This window comes from Pinus tabuliformis, chromosome 4_2, assembly GCF_031772625.1.
Source record: "Pinus tabuliformis cultivar Carrire ecotype Pingquan chromosome 4_2, CPIR1, whole genome shotgun sequence".
NCBI lineage: Eukaryota > Viridiplantae > Streptophyta > Pinopsida > Pinales > Pinaceae > Pinus > Pinus tabuliformis.
Window position 1 is genome coordinate 157,750,236 of NC_142304.1, and position 15,268 is coordinate 157,765,503.

Sequence of the window (15,268 nt, forward strand, 5' to 3'; positions counted from 1 at the left end):
GGCCAAGTTAGATGATTGGCACGAGCTTACTAGAGTGGCCTACAGATTATAATCACAGGTTTCCCTTAAACTTGTACAAAACTTTCAAGTCACAATTTCATGTTTTTGACTTGCAATCACATGCTAACTACTGGATAGTGACCCTCCAAGAATGTGATCAAACTATGTTATGACATTATAAGTTCTTTCTAGGTAACAATCACAATTAGGTCATCATTTTATGTAGCCAACATTAAAAGTAGCATTTTGTAAATTCCTCTATCAATTGCATTTATGCAAAAGTGGCAGCCCTTGTGATCTTGCAATTTGTAAGCTGCCTATCATAGTTAACAAGTAGTTGTACTTGTAACAGCATGGGGGGCAATAATGAGAAACTGATAACCTAGAAATTCACTGCGATATATGTTAATGTTATCAAAATCGGACTAGTGATTGCACTGGTAGACCTCCTGAATCAAGAATTGGTCGGAATTGGCCCAAAAAACCGATTGACCAAAAATATATAAAATATTCAAATATATATATATACATGTGAACCCAAATCATTTATACATAAATATGCAAAAGTTCTCATTTAAATAACAAGCTTGCATATAACTGAAGTAAAACTTAGCGCAATACAACGTTGAACCAAAATACATCAAGAAACAGGCTCTAAATGGCCTTTAATGTCCAAAAATAGGCATGATACTAAAATTCTACAGCTACAAGTGCTAATGGCTATCATCAGAATCATCCTCATTCTCTTGATCCTCATCTGTAGAATGGGTAGCCTTTAAGTCTATAGTGGGATTTCGGCTTGATTACCTTGGCCTTGAAAGTGGTGCTTGTGATATCTCTCCTTGTGGAGCTTGTGGAGGTGGGTCCAAGTTGAACCAATAAAGGTCTTCAATGTTAAATGCTGGTGTTCATCTCTCCACAACCCATTTTGATGTTGGATCAAAGTCACCCAAAATTATGTTGCTTGATTCGGAGGTTTTGTTTAGCAATTGGTTACACCTCAACCTAAGGTTGTACTGAATATAAACCATGTCATCCAATCATTTATGCACCAAATGGTTCCCCTTCTTGGTGTGTATATGTTAAAAAACACTCCAATTCCGCTCACATCTTGAAGCATTGCATGTCTGACTCAATATCTAGATTGCAAATTTTTGCAATTCAAGGCATTGGCTACCAAATTGTTGCCACCAATAGGTTGCAAAAAGTGTTGAAAGCAAAGAAGTATTAACAAATGGCTTTGAAACTTGGACTCAACAATTGTAGTGAGTAATATAATTTGGAAATTTTGATATTTCTTACGTGGTGGATACTTTGCTTTACTTCTTATAGCCATAAACATGCCAAACGTATTGATACTCATTGAAATTCAAGAGCTGATATGTATATATTCTTAAATCTTGGGATCTGGGAGATTGAGACCATGTGATCAACATCTATACAATCCCTCTTTTACCTCCCCATCAGTTTCAAAATTTGTAATGTAATGGTATTTTCAAAGTTAAAAAACAAAAAAATATTCATCAGTTAATTTTGAATGTTTGGCAAAGTTTTTTTTAATGAATGCCAAAACTTATAAATTTTGAAAATCATAATTACATACGTTGGATTTAAGTAGTAGTCAGTTGCATGTAAAGGTCTATGGAGTTGTTTGTTCCATCTTCAATCAATGACTCTCCATAGATGATTGTATTTTTGCCTTCAATCTCCATAAGATAACTTTATTTGCTCTCTGGCCTAATCCATGGCCTTGTAAACAAAACTCATGGTAGGTTTATTACCATCCATCATCTGCAAAACTATGATAAGAGACTCACTAAATAGAACAATCTCCTCTACTCCCATCCAAATTTTTTTTGTCAAGCACTTGGTCAACCATTTGTTTCTCTTCAACCTTTCTGCTCCATTGAGATTCATTCCATTCATCACAAGAAAACATCTTTCTCAAGTTGGATTTTTATTAAACAAGGGATTGCAATGAACGAAATTTGTTGTAAATTGTGTAATCACTGATCAAACAAGCTCTTTAGCCCCAATGTGCTTTCTTGTAAGGTTCAAAACTCATGAGTGGTTGTAGATGTACCTAATTATGGATTTTGTTTGTTCACACACATCTTCACCCACTCAATTTTGCTATTATCCTCAAGCATGAGGTCCAAACAATGGGCTGCACATTGAGTCAACCAAATGGTGGTGTGTTTTTCCTTTAACATCCTTTCAATTGCAACATACTTAAGAGGCATTACTTGCGATCACCAGTACAACATTATCTACCCCTATCTCCACAACCACCTTCCATCAATCCATCCTTTAAACATAATTGTTTTCCCTGTTTTGGTCCATAATTGCTTGAACTCTATGATGTACTCATCTATTCTTTGGACTTTATTTTGTAGAAGTGGTCCCTCGATATAATGAAAGTTAGGGCCTTTGAAGCCTGTCCATATGAAACTATAGCATCAATCATAAGCCGAAAACAAGCAAAATTAGTGGCATTAAAAAGCATGTCTACATCATACCACCATTTAGTAATATGCATTCATATGCAAACTCCTTCATTATCTTCTTCAATTTAGCTTCAATGGTGGGTTGAGCACCAAGGGTGGTGTGGGGTACAAAGAAAGAGACAATATTTTTATATGACCTCTTCATACTAGTTGAACTAGGGCCAAAATTATCTTTATCTACAACTTTAGCAGGAAAACTATAGGAATCTTCAAAACTAAGCATACATCCTTCACCTTAGGGTCACTAAGAGCAACATCATCTTTCTAACTTTTTCGTGTCATTTTAAGTCTTTCGTTTTTTCCCTTCTTTGCTTGGTGGGATTTAATCAGACTTAAAACCTCTGCTTTAGGATCATCAAAAACTTGTTTACAACTTTACAAAGTTTTACTTGGCCTCATCAATGTGCTAGGTGTTCTTTATTCCTATCGATCCCCCCACCTTTAACTTTTTTTCACAATAGTTGCATATTTTTACCCCATGTTCATCTAAATGGCAATGAACCCATGCTGGATCATTCTTGTTTGTAGGGGCCATGGTAACTTTTAGAGCAAGAAATACAAATTTGCACAGAAAACCCTAGGATTTTTTAATTTACAAGGGAAAAGTAAATTTTTAGAGAAAAATAGAAAAATAATAGATGCCATTAAATTCTTTGAGAAACTCTCCAAATGTTGAGAAGAAAAGCAACTCCAAACAACAGAAAAATCAGCTATGTAGCAAACCCCACAAATCTGAAAATTCCCCCTTCAATCAACTTTAAAATCTCCCTTAGAAAATCAGCCCAATAACTCTCCAACCAACTCTTGAAATCTGCCCAAGAACTCCCTCAGAACAACCTACAAAACAACAATTGTATAGAAAAGACAGAAAAAGATAGGGGGCAATGACATCTTTTACAACAAAAATAAAACTCAGCATAAAGAATCTTAGGATTTTTAAATTTCTAGGGAGAAAAACTGCAATTTTTTAGAGAAAATAGAAGAATAGATGCCATGAAATACCTTGTAGCAGGCCCAACAACAGAAAAATCAGCTCTGTAGCAGGCCCCACAAAATTTGAAAATTGCTCTTTCAGTCAGCTCCAAAACGACTCCGTGACAATGAAAGATCCTTGGAAAATAAGCCTTTGAAGCAACTCCAATTCTGTTGATTTGTGTAGTTTGGGAGGTACTTCCCATAACCCTAGGACATTGGGTTTGGGAGAAGTTTTACCCACAATGGTCTTTGTGGGCAAGTGTACCCAAGCAGTGGGGTTTTGGACACAAGAAAGGGGTTTGATATGTAGAAAGAAATTATTATTAATTATTAAGGTTAAGAGGGAAAAAACCCTAGATCTAGAGGGTTCTTAAGTGACCAAAGGGAAAAATATTTAAAGAGGCCTAAGGAAGAAGACTAAGACATCAATGAGAGGAACCTCATTGAGCGTAGAGGCTAGAACGATGTAGCCCTGGGAGGAGCTGAGCTATATGGCTAAGTAGGGGTGCAAGGGAGGTCGAGATCATCCATCTAAGAGCAATCATCTAAGCAAAGAGTGAGAGCCTAAGGAGGAGCCTAAGCAGTCAAATACCTTGTTGTTTTTCAAAAGTTGAGAACAAAAGCAACCCCAAAAAACAGATAAATCAGCGCTGTAGGAGGCCCCACAAAATTTGAAAATTTCTCTTTCATTCAGCTCCAAAAATGACTCGGCGACAACGAAAGATATTTGGAAAAATAACCCTTGAAGCAGCTCCAATTCTGTTGATTTGTGTAGTTTGGGAGGTACTCCATAACCCTAGGATACTGGGTTTGGGAGAAGTTTGACTCACAATGGGCTTTGTGGGCAAGTGTACCCAAGCAGTGGGATTTTGTACCCAACAAAGGGGTTTGATATCTAGAAAGAAATTATTATTAGTTATTAAGGTCAAGAGGAAAAAAACCCTCGATCTAGAGGGTTCCTAAGTGACCAAAGGGAAAAATATTTAAAGAGGCCTAAGGAAGAAGCCTAAGACATCAATGAGAGGAACCTCATTGAGCATAGAGGCTAGAACGATGTAGCCCTGGGAGGAGCCGAGCTATATGGCTGAGTAGGGGTGCAAGGGACGTCGAAATCATCCATCTAAGAGCAATCATCTAAGCAAAGAGTGAGAGCCTAAGGAGGATGTCTACCTTAGAGATGGAGTTGGAGAAGGAGGTTTAGGAGGTTTGTTCAGATCTGAAAGAGGCTGAGTTTATTCTTGTAAGGCAACCGAGTTCATCTGTGGAGGAAGGATTGTGTCCTTGCGTGGTTTTGGCCAAGATAATTTGTGTTCTATTTATGATTTGGGGTGAGATTCTATGCTGTAGCAAGGAGGGCTGAGACCCTTAAGTGGCTTGGAAGGACGACCGAAAGACTTATGATGAATTAGGCATAAGGGTCGAGTATCCTCATGGTGTTCCGTTGGAAGTAAAGGGCTAGGAAGGGACAAAACATTGAAGTTTTATTCACTAAGATAACCACAGATAGGTCGAAAATCTCAGTCAAAGTTCAACCCTAAGATCGTGACCTTGTTAAGTGTGTAACAGGTAAGTGGTTGGTTCTTTGAGTGATGGTTGCTAGGTTATGGAAGGGCTGTTCAAGTGTTTGAACAACACTCTATGTGCCCTAGATAGGGCTGCTTCAATGTAGGTACAACCACTAAGTTCTTCCCTAAATGACCTCCCTCAAGACTGTGAAAATTCGTTGTGGATTTCTATGCATGTTTGGAGGTGGCCTAGACCTTAAATTTTTAACATTACCATGAAATGACTCAGGATGTTTGAGAGTGGTTTCGACCTCGTTGGATTTTATATGGAGAAAGTAGAATTTTAGATCTCATTCAAAATCCAGTAGACTTATCAGTTTTTCATGATTTCAGGATTGGGGGGATTGCAATGTTTCCATTGGATTTTGTCATGTACTAGGGTATGGAACTCGTATTTAATCAAGAGCACCAATCCCTATATGTACCTTGATGTTAGTGACATTGGTTGTCAAACTCCTCTATCATAACCCTACTAAAAATGTACCCATCACTCAAACAAAATCTTGACTTGACGTGCTATGTTTTTTCTACCTTATGTTAATGCTTAGAGGGTGTGTTGGTCAGATAAATCGATCTTGCGGACAAGACCGATCTCCTTAGTATCACAAGATAATCTAGCAACAAACAGACAAATAAATCTGTCTTTCTCTAGACATATGCAATTTACAAATAAAGACTATAGAGGTGTTACGATCCTACCTTAAATCCAACACTTGTTTGTTGTAGCCATCCCTCGATCGTCCAAAAGAGTTATCTTTTAAAGACCTGCAAACACAAACAAGCACACATCAAATAGCACCTGCATAACAAATATCATAAATCATGTGTATTATGGTGATCAAGGAATCCATAAAATAACCATTAATGAACTTATTGAGAAAAACAAACTTATTTGTATTAACTTTGAAGTAGAAGAACCTTACAACCTTTTCAGCCTTGATGTTGAACAAGCTCTTCTTGGGGTCCGAAACAGGAATTTCCTTTACTTTGACAAGCCTTGCACTCTTCCAAATGAGATCTTAGAGGTATGTAATCTCTCCTCATAAAAGCTCAACTAAGAAGACTAAGTTCTAGCAGCATTTCACCTCAAAAATATTCAACTTTCAACCTCCCAAGTAACCAGCTCAATGCTTCATTTTATAGTGCAGAAGAGGAGGTTACAGGTCCACCTATGAAGGGATAGAGTCCTCCTTAAAAGGGATAAGCTCCTCACATCAAGGGGTTAACTCCTTAAGGTATGGGATGCATGAACCTTAAGAAAGCAAACTTGCCACCTCAAGATTCCTTCCAGAAGCTTCTAGAAATGACTGAAAGTGATTTTTTTGAATATACTCGCGCCTTTTAACTTTACAGGGGTCCGCACCCATAACACAGAGACAGAGCGGCCAGGTGCGTGGGAGACATGACCATTAGGTGTGGGACCGCAGGTAATGCAAAGAGAAAGTGCGGAACCAGAGTTTTAGAGACTTTTGAGGGCTTTCTCTTATTTTCAAGGCTTGATATGAGGAACTGAGGCTTAAGACTTACAAAGGAGGAAAGTATGAGTGGTAATGGACTCACACAGATTGCAGAATGTCAGGGTTACAATTTTTGGTGCAACAGAATGCCCTCTAAAGTGCGAAGTCTGTAATAGATGAAGATAGAGTTTGTCATCTATGAAGAGTGAAGTACTTTATCATTTCAAGGATCATCCTGTGGACACCCCAGTGGGAACCTGTAAAAACATTCACTGAAAAATATATATATGTAGACATATCATTGTTAAGGTAGGCATTCCCATACTTAGATCAAAACTGACTAGAAAACTAACTAAACTGTTCTGATACAGGAATGATTTTGTAATACATCAAGGGTATAGACATGTGTAGACACAGTATGGACGCAACCATCTGTTTATGAATAGTCCACTGTATAATGAATAACAAAATTCCTCGTAGCTTCGATGGTAGAAACTAAATCTAGGGTCTTGATTTCTGCTTCTCGAACTAGTACGATTCTATCCATGTGAATGAATGTGTTGAAGTCGAACATGGTACAAACCACTTGATTACCAGTCAATGATGTGAACTATTAACAAGTGTGAGAGAAACCACCAGTAATGTCAATGGCTCTCAAAGTACCCAGTGCAATCCATGAAATGTGATAAATGAGCTGAGGTCGAACATGTCATAGAATCATTCGATCGAAAGTCAATGATGCAACCATCGTCGAAGGCAAGAAAACTACCATTAGGGCATGCAATTTTCAAGGTACTGACGATTTCTAGATCAACTTCCTAAATAATGAGCTGATGTCAATAGAAAGCGATCCGTCGTAGGCAAGCCCACAACACGAAATCATAGATCAAGTTTTAAAGAAATATATTGGCAAGGAGTGGCTCAGGGATGGTAAAAAATGGATGATAGATATTTTGCAAATGAATGGTTTATTTGAACTGACCTCTTGAACACATAACAACATTGCAGATGGTTTGGTGACAATTGACCCAAAGCTAATACCCAGAAACCGGCTGAAGACTTTCAATATGGTTCGATTAACTGTTAGGCAAAGGATTTCCCAACTCAGGTGAACAAAAGTGTCGTGTTCAAGAGTGGTTAACGACTTTTCTAAAACACAAAGTGTAACAAACAGGTTCATTTTTCTCTCTTTTCCCCCACCATTTATGGCAAGGACCTCTTTATTTTTGACAAGCTTGAGGAGGATAACATTTTCTTGTTTATAAGCTCATCCTTCGGATGAGTCCAACTTAGTTTAAATTCAAACCCTAAGAAGAAGTGGTTTGTTCTTGTTTAAAATTGAACAGGTCTTTTACTGTTAAATTTTAACGAGTCTAGTATAGGAAAAACTCGGTGTTTTTCAATTTTATGGAGTCAGAAGAAAAACTTAAGAAAACTCCATGGGTGTCATTTTTTGTAAATTTGTGTCCCTCAAGCCCGAAAAAATATAAAATAATACTTGAGAGAACCGCTTGACCATTACGATCAAGGAGTACTTTTCATAATTATTGACTCTGATCCGAAAAAGTAAAAAAGTGATCGAAGACACGTCGTTTCATAACCAGTATCGAACTTGAAACGACAAAAGTTTGGCGATCTTTTTGTGTTTATACGGTCAGAAAAGAGCTGTAAGTGGACCGCCCTTTTAATTCTGTTTAACGAGTTAAAAGGGGAAAAACTCGGCAATGTTTTCATATTTTACGAGTCAGAAAAGAGCTTAAAGAGAACTCCAATGTTTCGATTTTTCGTAAATTTTTGAAAGAGTCCGAAAAAGTGATAAAAGTATACTCTTTGTTGAAAAATTATCAATTTTCCTCGAAAAATCGAATATTCTGCACAAAAAATCAAAACATTACTTATACTTGTTTAAGATAAATAAAAATGTATTTAAAAATTACATTTTTTAAAAGTGAAAAATAAATAAATTAAAAATTTATTTATTCAAAAATATTATAAAAAGGGCTTTTCAAAGTTCTTTTTTACCATTTGATTTCAGAGTGAGAAGTGAGAGCTTTTGGGTAAAAAACTTCCTGTGAAGATTCTGGAAAATCCGTCCGTTGGAATCGAAAACCGTCAGTTCCAGGTAATTCACATCCTCCTTAACTTGCATTTCATCCGTTTACATTTTGATTTTAGGCTTACATTTTGATTTTTGAAGGAGAATTTAGTTTAGAAAATCGCTCGCGGGGGTCCGCAGGTGCAACACGCAGACCCTGCGGAACCTGACTTTTTTCTACAAAGAAAAAGGTTGTGGGTCCACACTTGTTGCTTACCACGCGTGTGGACCTACGCACTGTCTGTAAGCAGCGGGTGCGGACCCCGCGAAATGGATTTGAAAAACCTAAATTTCTCCAATCTCGCCCAAATTTTTTTGAACTAAATTGTTATAATATGTTTTTTTGCATTATAGGACACTCAAAATGCTTATTTGGCGGGGACGTGAGCATGAGGATGTGGATCTTGTCGCAATAAATCATCCGCCCACATTGAATGCATTGAGAGCATGCAGACTGTTTAAGTTCTGGGCCATACCAGGCATGAGGGCCCAAGTAGACTTCTTGCAATGGCTGGTAGACAGGTGGAACATACAGGACTAGTGTTTCGTGATTGGTGGCCACCGGCTCGAAATCGAGCTAGAGGACATATATTTTTTGACTAGTTTGCCCAAGAGAGGCGAACGATTATCTCTTTTCGGGACTAGGCCAGGTGGCCAATTTGTCGCTAGTCTCCGATTGGAGTTTTGCAATGATCAAACAAAGGACAAACGGATTGATATTAAAACGATCGACCGTCTTGAACTTAAGGTTATTGCATTCACTGTTACCAGGCTATGTGGGAGTGCAGCATTGCATGTGGCTACTAGATCCCAGATGCAGATGGCTGTAGACTGTTATCAAGGCACCATATTCAACTGGTGCGAGGCTGTGTTGGCAAATGTGAAAGGCCAACTTACCAGAGCAAAGAACAGACAATTGAAAAACTTTGGATACGGTTTTCTCGTTGTCAGCTTTGCTTTAGAGAGGATCCCTATGCTAGCCCTGCAACATCTTCTTGTTGATGCTGGTGTTCCTCGAGAGCCTAGGATAATGCGTTGGGTTGCTTTGATGGCCCGTCACCCTGAGGAGGGTTCAGAGGTTGTTTCGCCTGAGTATTTTCGTTGGTTGAACAACCAACTTTTTGTGATTTAGGATTTTCCATATGCGGGGATGGAATATCGCAGTGACCTAGACACGATTCTTCCACCAGGAGAGCAGTGGGATGATTCAGGTAAAGTCATTTTCAACACTTTCTAAATTTTAATTAATTTTTTTTGTTTTTTTTTTTTTTTAAATCGTCCAAAACTGACAATTAAAAGTTTTAAATGCAGATGTGGGTCCACGACAACCAACCACTCTCCAGCCTTATGAGAGGAGACACCCAGCTGCAGCAGCACCAGCCCCACAGGACCAATCAGCAGAGATCCTGTTTGACTTGGAGAATCATCTAGAGCGCTTGACAGTAGATATTCTAGAGACTGGCATAGATGATATTCCACTTAGGTTACAATGATATGTGATTGGGGTCCTAGGACCTTTTAGGAGGTTCCTTTGTAGGGTGGCTTGAGCAGTGGTTTCTTATCGTGATTATCACCGGGGATAGGATGATCGCTTTTGTAGATTCACACGACATTTTTGTTTTTTTGTATTATCATTTTTGCCGATCATAAGGTGTTTTTCAACCTATGATCGAAGACGATGTATATTTTGACACACTTCTTCTATGCTATGATATATCATTATTATCGGCTTATCTTGTGTAACATGTTATTGAATGTTTTTAAATTTACTGTTTTGATTATTGCAAATGTCTATTTATCATACGAGAAGCAATTGCATCTGCTAATGTATTTAGATGTCTTGGAATATGCTGATATTCAATGTAATCAAATTCACGTTCCAAGAGACGAACTCTCAAAAATAATCTTAATAACATTGGATTTCTAATGGGATAAACCCTATTAAGCTGTAATACAACGAATTCAGAATCTAACCTAACAATTAAACTTCGAATCCCAAATGAGATGGATTCAGATAATAACTCAATCACTGCACTATACTCTGCAATGTTATTCGTTGTTTGACCGAGGCTTACCCCATGCATAGATACTAACTCATCAGAGGGTGAATAGATAATCCAAGTTGCGGAAGAAATGTTCCGTGTATTACGACAAGCACCATCAGCAAAACCAATGTATGTTTGAAGAGACGTCGACATCTGCAATATCAAGAGTAAAATCAAGACAGGCAAGAATAATGATAAGAGCACTTTCTAAACTAGGCACACTTTTTTAATCTAAAACACACCAGCTATAAAGAAACTAATCTAACAAAAATCTCCACACCTAATTTAAGCATAATATCTCTTTAGATAAAGCCCATTTCTGGGTTTACCCAAAGAGACACCGTCGAAATCTACCAATTCATAGGCCCCTTTTGCTAGCTTTCGCTTAACAATATAAGGACCATGCCACATAGTTGCAAATTTTCCAGCCCCTAGCTTATTGTTTGCTTGATCATATAGTAAAACTAAGTCTCATTCTGAAAAATTACGAGGTGTAATATTTCAGTCGTATTGAGCTTTTATCCGTTTTGCATGAGTCTCGTTTGCTATTGCAACAGTGCGGCGATTCTCATCTAGCTGAGCTAAGTACAAGAAACGTTTCTCCTCTTCAGAAGTGGCTGGGAGTAATTCTATGGCTAATTGTAATGACGGGATTTCGCATTCAATAGGTAACACTGCTTCCAAACCGTAGACCAGTTGAAAAGGAGTGAAACCAGTTGATGTTTTCACTGAGGTTTGATATGCCCAAAGTGCTGAAAATAACATGTTATGCCAATTCGACTTATGAATACCAATGATTCGTTGGATCATAGTGACTAAAACTTTATTGATAGCTTCAACCAGACCATTAGCCTGTGGGTAATATGGAGTAGAACTATCGTGATGCAGGCCAAGTTGATCTGTTAGTTCAGTCATCATGATGTTTCGAAAGTGACTTCCATGATCAGTAATAATAGCTTGAGGAACACCGAATCTAGCAATTATATGATTGAATACGAAAGTTGCAGCAACCTTGCTGTTTGTCGAAAATGTAGGCATCACCGCGGCCCACTTAGTAAAATAATCTACCGCTAAGATAATATACGCATGCCCCCGACCGAGTGAGGGTTACATGTAATAAAGTCAATAACCCACTTTGCGAAAGGACCGACAACAATTATAGGGTGAAGAGGAGCAGGTGGAGCGCGCATCTTACGATAAAAAAATTGACAATTGTGGCATTTCCGGACTGCATAGATACAATCTTTGAATAAGGATGGCTAGAAATAACCAGTGCGCAATATCTTTTGGGCTGTGGCATACCCAGACATATGACTGCCACATGCTCCAGAGTGACAGTCATTCAGAACCTTTTCAGCTTCTTCATGAGTTAAACAACGTCAGAAAACAGAATCCGCTCCACGACGATAAAGTGTATCACCAATAATATTGTATTGTTGGGATTGGAAACGTATTTTCCGTCGCTGAGATCGTGAGATTTTAGGCTGAAAAGATTGGGTTTGGAGATAAACAATTATATCTCCATACCATGGATCAAGAGTACTGATAAGAAACAAGGATTCATTCGCAATGGGCTCTTCCGCCATAGTTTTAGTATCAGTATGCGGGAAATCACACATCAGTTCGGCAAAAACCAAAGATTTCTTTGCCTTGGATTTTTCAAATTCCAAGTCAAATTCCTGCAGGATAACTATCCATTTGGAATACTTGCCCCCTAGCAATTGTTTGGTCAAGATATAGATCATAGGGTTACAGTCAGAAATTATCGTGGTTTTGCGTAATAAGATGTAGTGACGAAATCTTTGGACAACTTGAACAGCTGCCAAGGCCAATTTCTCCACATGCGAATATTTAATCTCAGTCGGATGCAGAGTTCGACTAAGATAGTAAATCACATGTTCACTGTTGAATTCATCTTCCTGAACTAAAACCATCCCAATGGTGGAATGAGAAGCAGCGAGGTACAAAAAGTAATCCTGGTTGTAATTGGGAGGATGCAGTAACGGTGCATGGGTCAACGCGTGTTTGAGTGCATCAAAAGATCGATCAACGATCTCATCCCAAAAGAATGGAATGTTTTGTTTTAACAACCTGGTGAAACCTTTCGTTATTTCGACGTAGTTAGGAATGAAACGACGTAAAAAGTTTGCTTTCCCTTGCAAACTTTGGAGTTGGCGAGTTTTGGTCGAGCAGGAATCAGAAAACGACTGTACTGCCTGATATGCAATTTCAACAGGACTCAAAGGCATCGCGTCACCAAATGAATCCACCTCAGAATCGGAAGGTACGATCCAAGGATCATCAAAAGCAATAGTGCTCGATGAAATCATATGAATAGTTGCAATGGAAGGCGATACGTTAGGAGGAGGGAAGGAAAAAGTTCCTAGTAAACCAGAATTTTTAATCAAGCCTACTCCGACATCCTTATAAGGGATAGTTGTTTTACCGACGTGCTGAATACTATCCGTAGAGGCTGGGTCGAATGAGAAATAAGTCAGCTGGTCTATTGTAACGATCTTTCTGTTATGAGGAAACTTAATAAGTCGAAAGACTGATGAAACAATAGCAGTCATAGCATAAGACCAACTGCGACCCAGGACAAGGTTGTAATCTAGAGGGGCATCAACCACTTCCACATCTAGATTTACGGTTTTGCCTTCAACCCCTATAGATAAATCCTGCAAAATACCAAAAGGATAGAACCCTCGGCCATCAAAAGCCTTTAGAATCGTCGGAGACTGATTGAGTGTGGGAGAACCAAGCGATCTCCAACACTAGATCGACATAATACACGTAGAAGCTCCTTCATCAATTACAGTCCGAAAGCAAGGTCTGTTTTTGACTAACACTGGAATCTGGAAAGCCATTTGATGAGGTAGGCGAGGTGTACTATTATCTAAATCAAAGATTATTAGGTTCGAATCGTGAATATCGACAACTCCTATAGCAGACAATAGTAATTTACGTTGTGCTGGGCACGATTGTAGCACTTCCAAAGCCGACATTGCTGAAGGGGAAATAGCTAAGTCTTCAACAATGTTATAATTTTGAGCAGCTCTCGCATGTGGATTGAAAGCTGATTTCCGAAGTATACCTTTAGCAGGTGGTTTGATTACTAAGTCAGGGTTGGGTTTCTCGATCTGTAGTGGACCAGAACCAGGAGGATCTGTAGTTGATGTGTTTGAATTAGAAGATTCTGCTTCTTTACCACCAACAGGATTTTTACTACCATAATCTTGCAATTGCGTCCCAATTCTGACATGGGACATCATCATAATGGGTGAGGAAGAACCAATCATCTTACTATCTTGATTAGGAAAGGGATCCTTCAAGACAACATGCGTTTGAGAACCTTTAATGATTTTCGAAACCTCTGCTCGATGTGGGCAGCCTATGGTAAAATGATCCTCGTTGCAAATGAAACAAGGATAGCGAGGTTTACGTTTTTCGTCAGTAGATTCATTTTTATCCGTTTTCTCTTTTGAGTTTTGTTTATTTTTCTTCTTTCCCTTCTTTTTATTGCCTTTTTTTGATTTGGCCGTAGATGATTCTACGACATGAATATCGGCAGGAATTTCAGCAGAAGAATCTCTTGTCGGGGAATCAGGTAAAGTTATAATAGGAGAAGAATTCTTTGAAGATTTCTTTTTACTATTAGTACTAACTGAACCAATCATACCGTCAGCGGCATGAGACCCTGAAGGAGTTGCAGTTATTTGACCGTGTTTTGGAAGATCAGGGATTTTTTCATGTAAAGTACCTGACTGCGTATAGACGAGGTCAAGGTACTGAGCTTGAGCAATGACTTGCTCTTCAGTAACAACTCCTGCCTTAGTTACATCTTCAGTGATTTTAGGTAACAATGATTTAATGAACCTTTCTGCTAAAATTTGATCCGGAATGAAAACTTTCACTAAACGCTTTCTACGTCGTCATTCATGAATATGATCAAAAATATATGTGGACATGGATTGTTTCAGTGAAGTTAACAGTTCTGTGCCATTGTCATATCTGATAGGCAACTGAAAATGAGTTAAGAAAGAAGTGGCTAACTGACTGAAATTATAAAGAGAGTCTCGTGGTAACTCAATGTACCATTTGGCAGCAAGACCAATTAGAGTTTGTTGAAAAAGACGTAATTGAATTGAATCATCAATGATGGAATTAGATGCACACCAGAGGTGATAAGTCATAACATGATTTGACGGATCCTCTCCTGAGTTACCCTCGAATTTCGGGATATCACTGGGCAACTTACTAGGCATTGGCGGCCAATACGGAAGATAGTAAATCAGATCGTTCGTAAGGCGCGACAAATCAGGTAAATCCAAAGTTGCAATAAATGGTAACTGACGGTTAGGGTCGCAAAAACCTTGGGTAACAAGACCAGCCCCAAGAGGAGGATATCCAGGATAACCTGGAATTAGATTTGCATTAGGAATGTTATAACCTCCCGGGAAACCAGGATTAACTGGACCAAACTAGGGTTGTTGAGGCTGTTGATAAGTATAGCCAGGATACGGTTGATACTGATAAACTGGGTTTTGTACAGTAGGACCAAATTTATATTGTTCCTGGTACAGTTGATAAGTGAATTGCGGTTGACTTGTGACAACTGTACTTG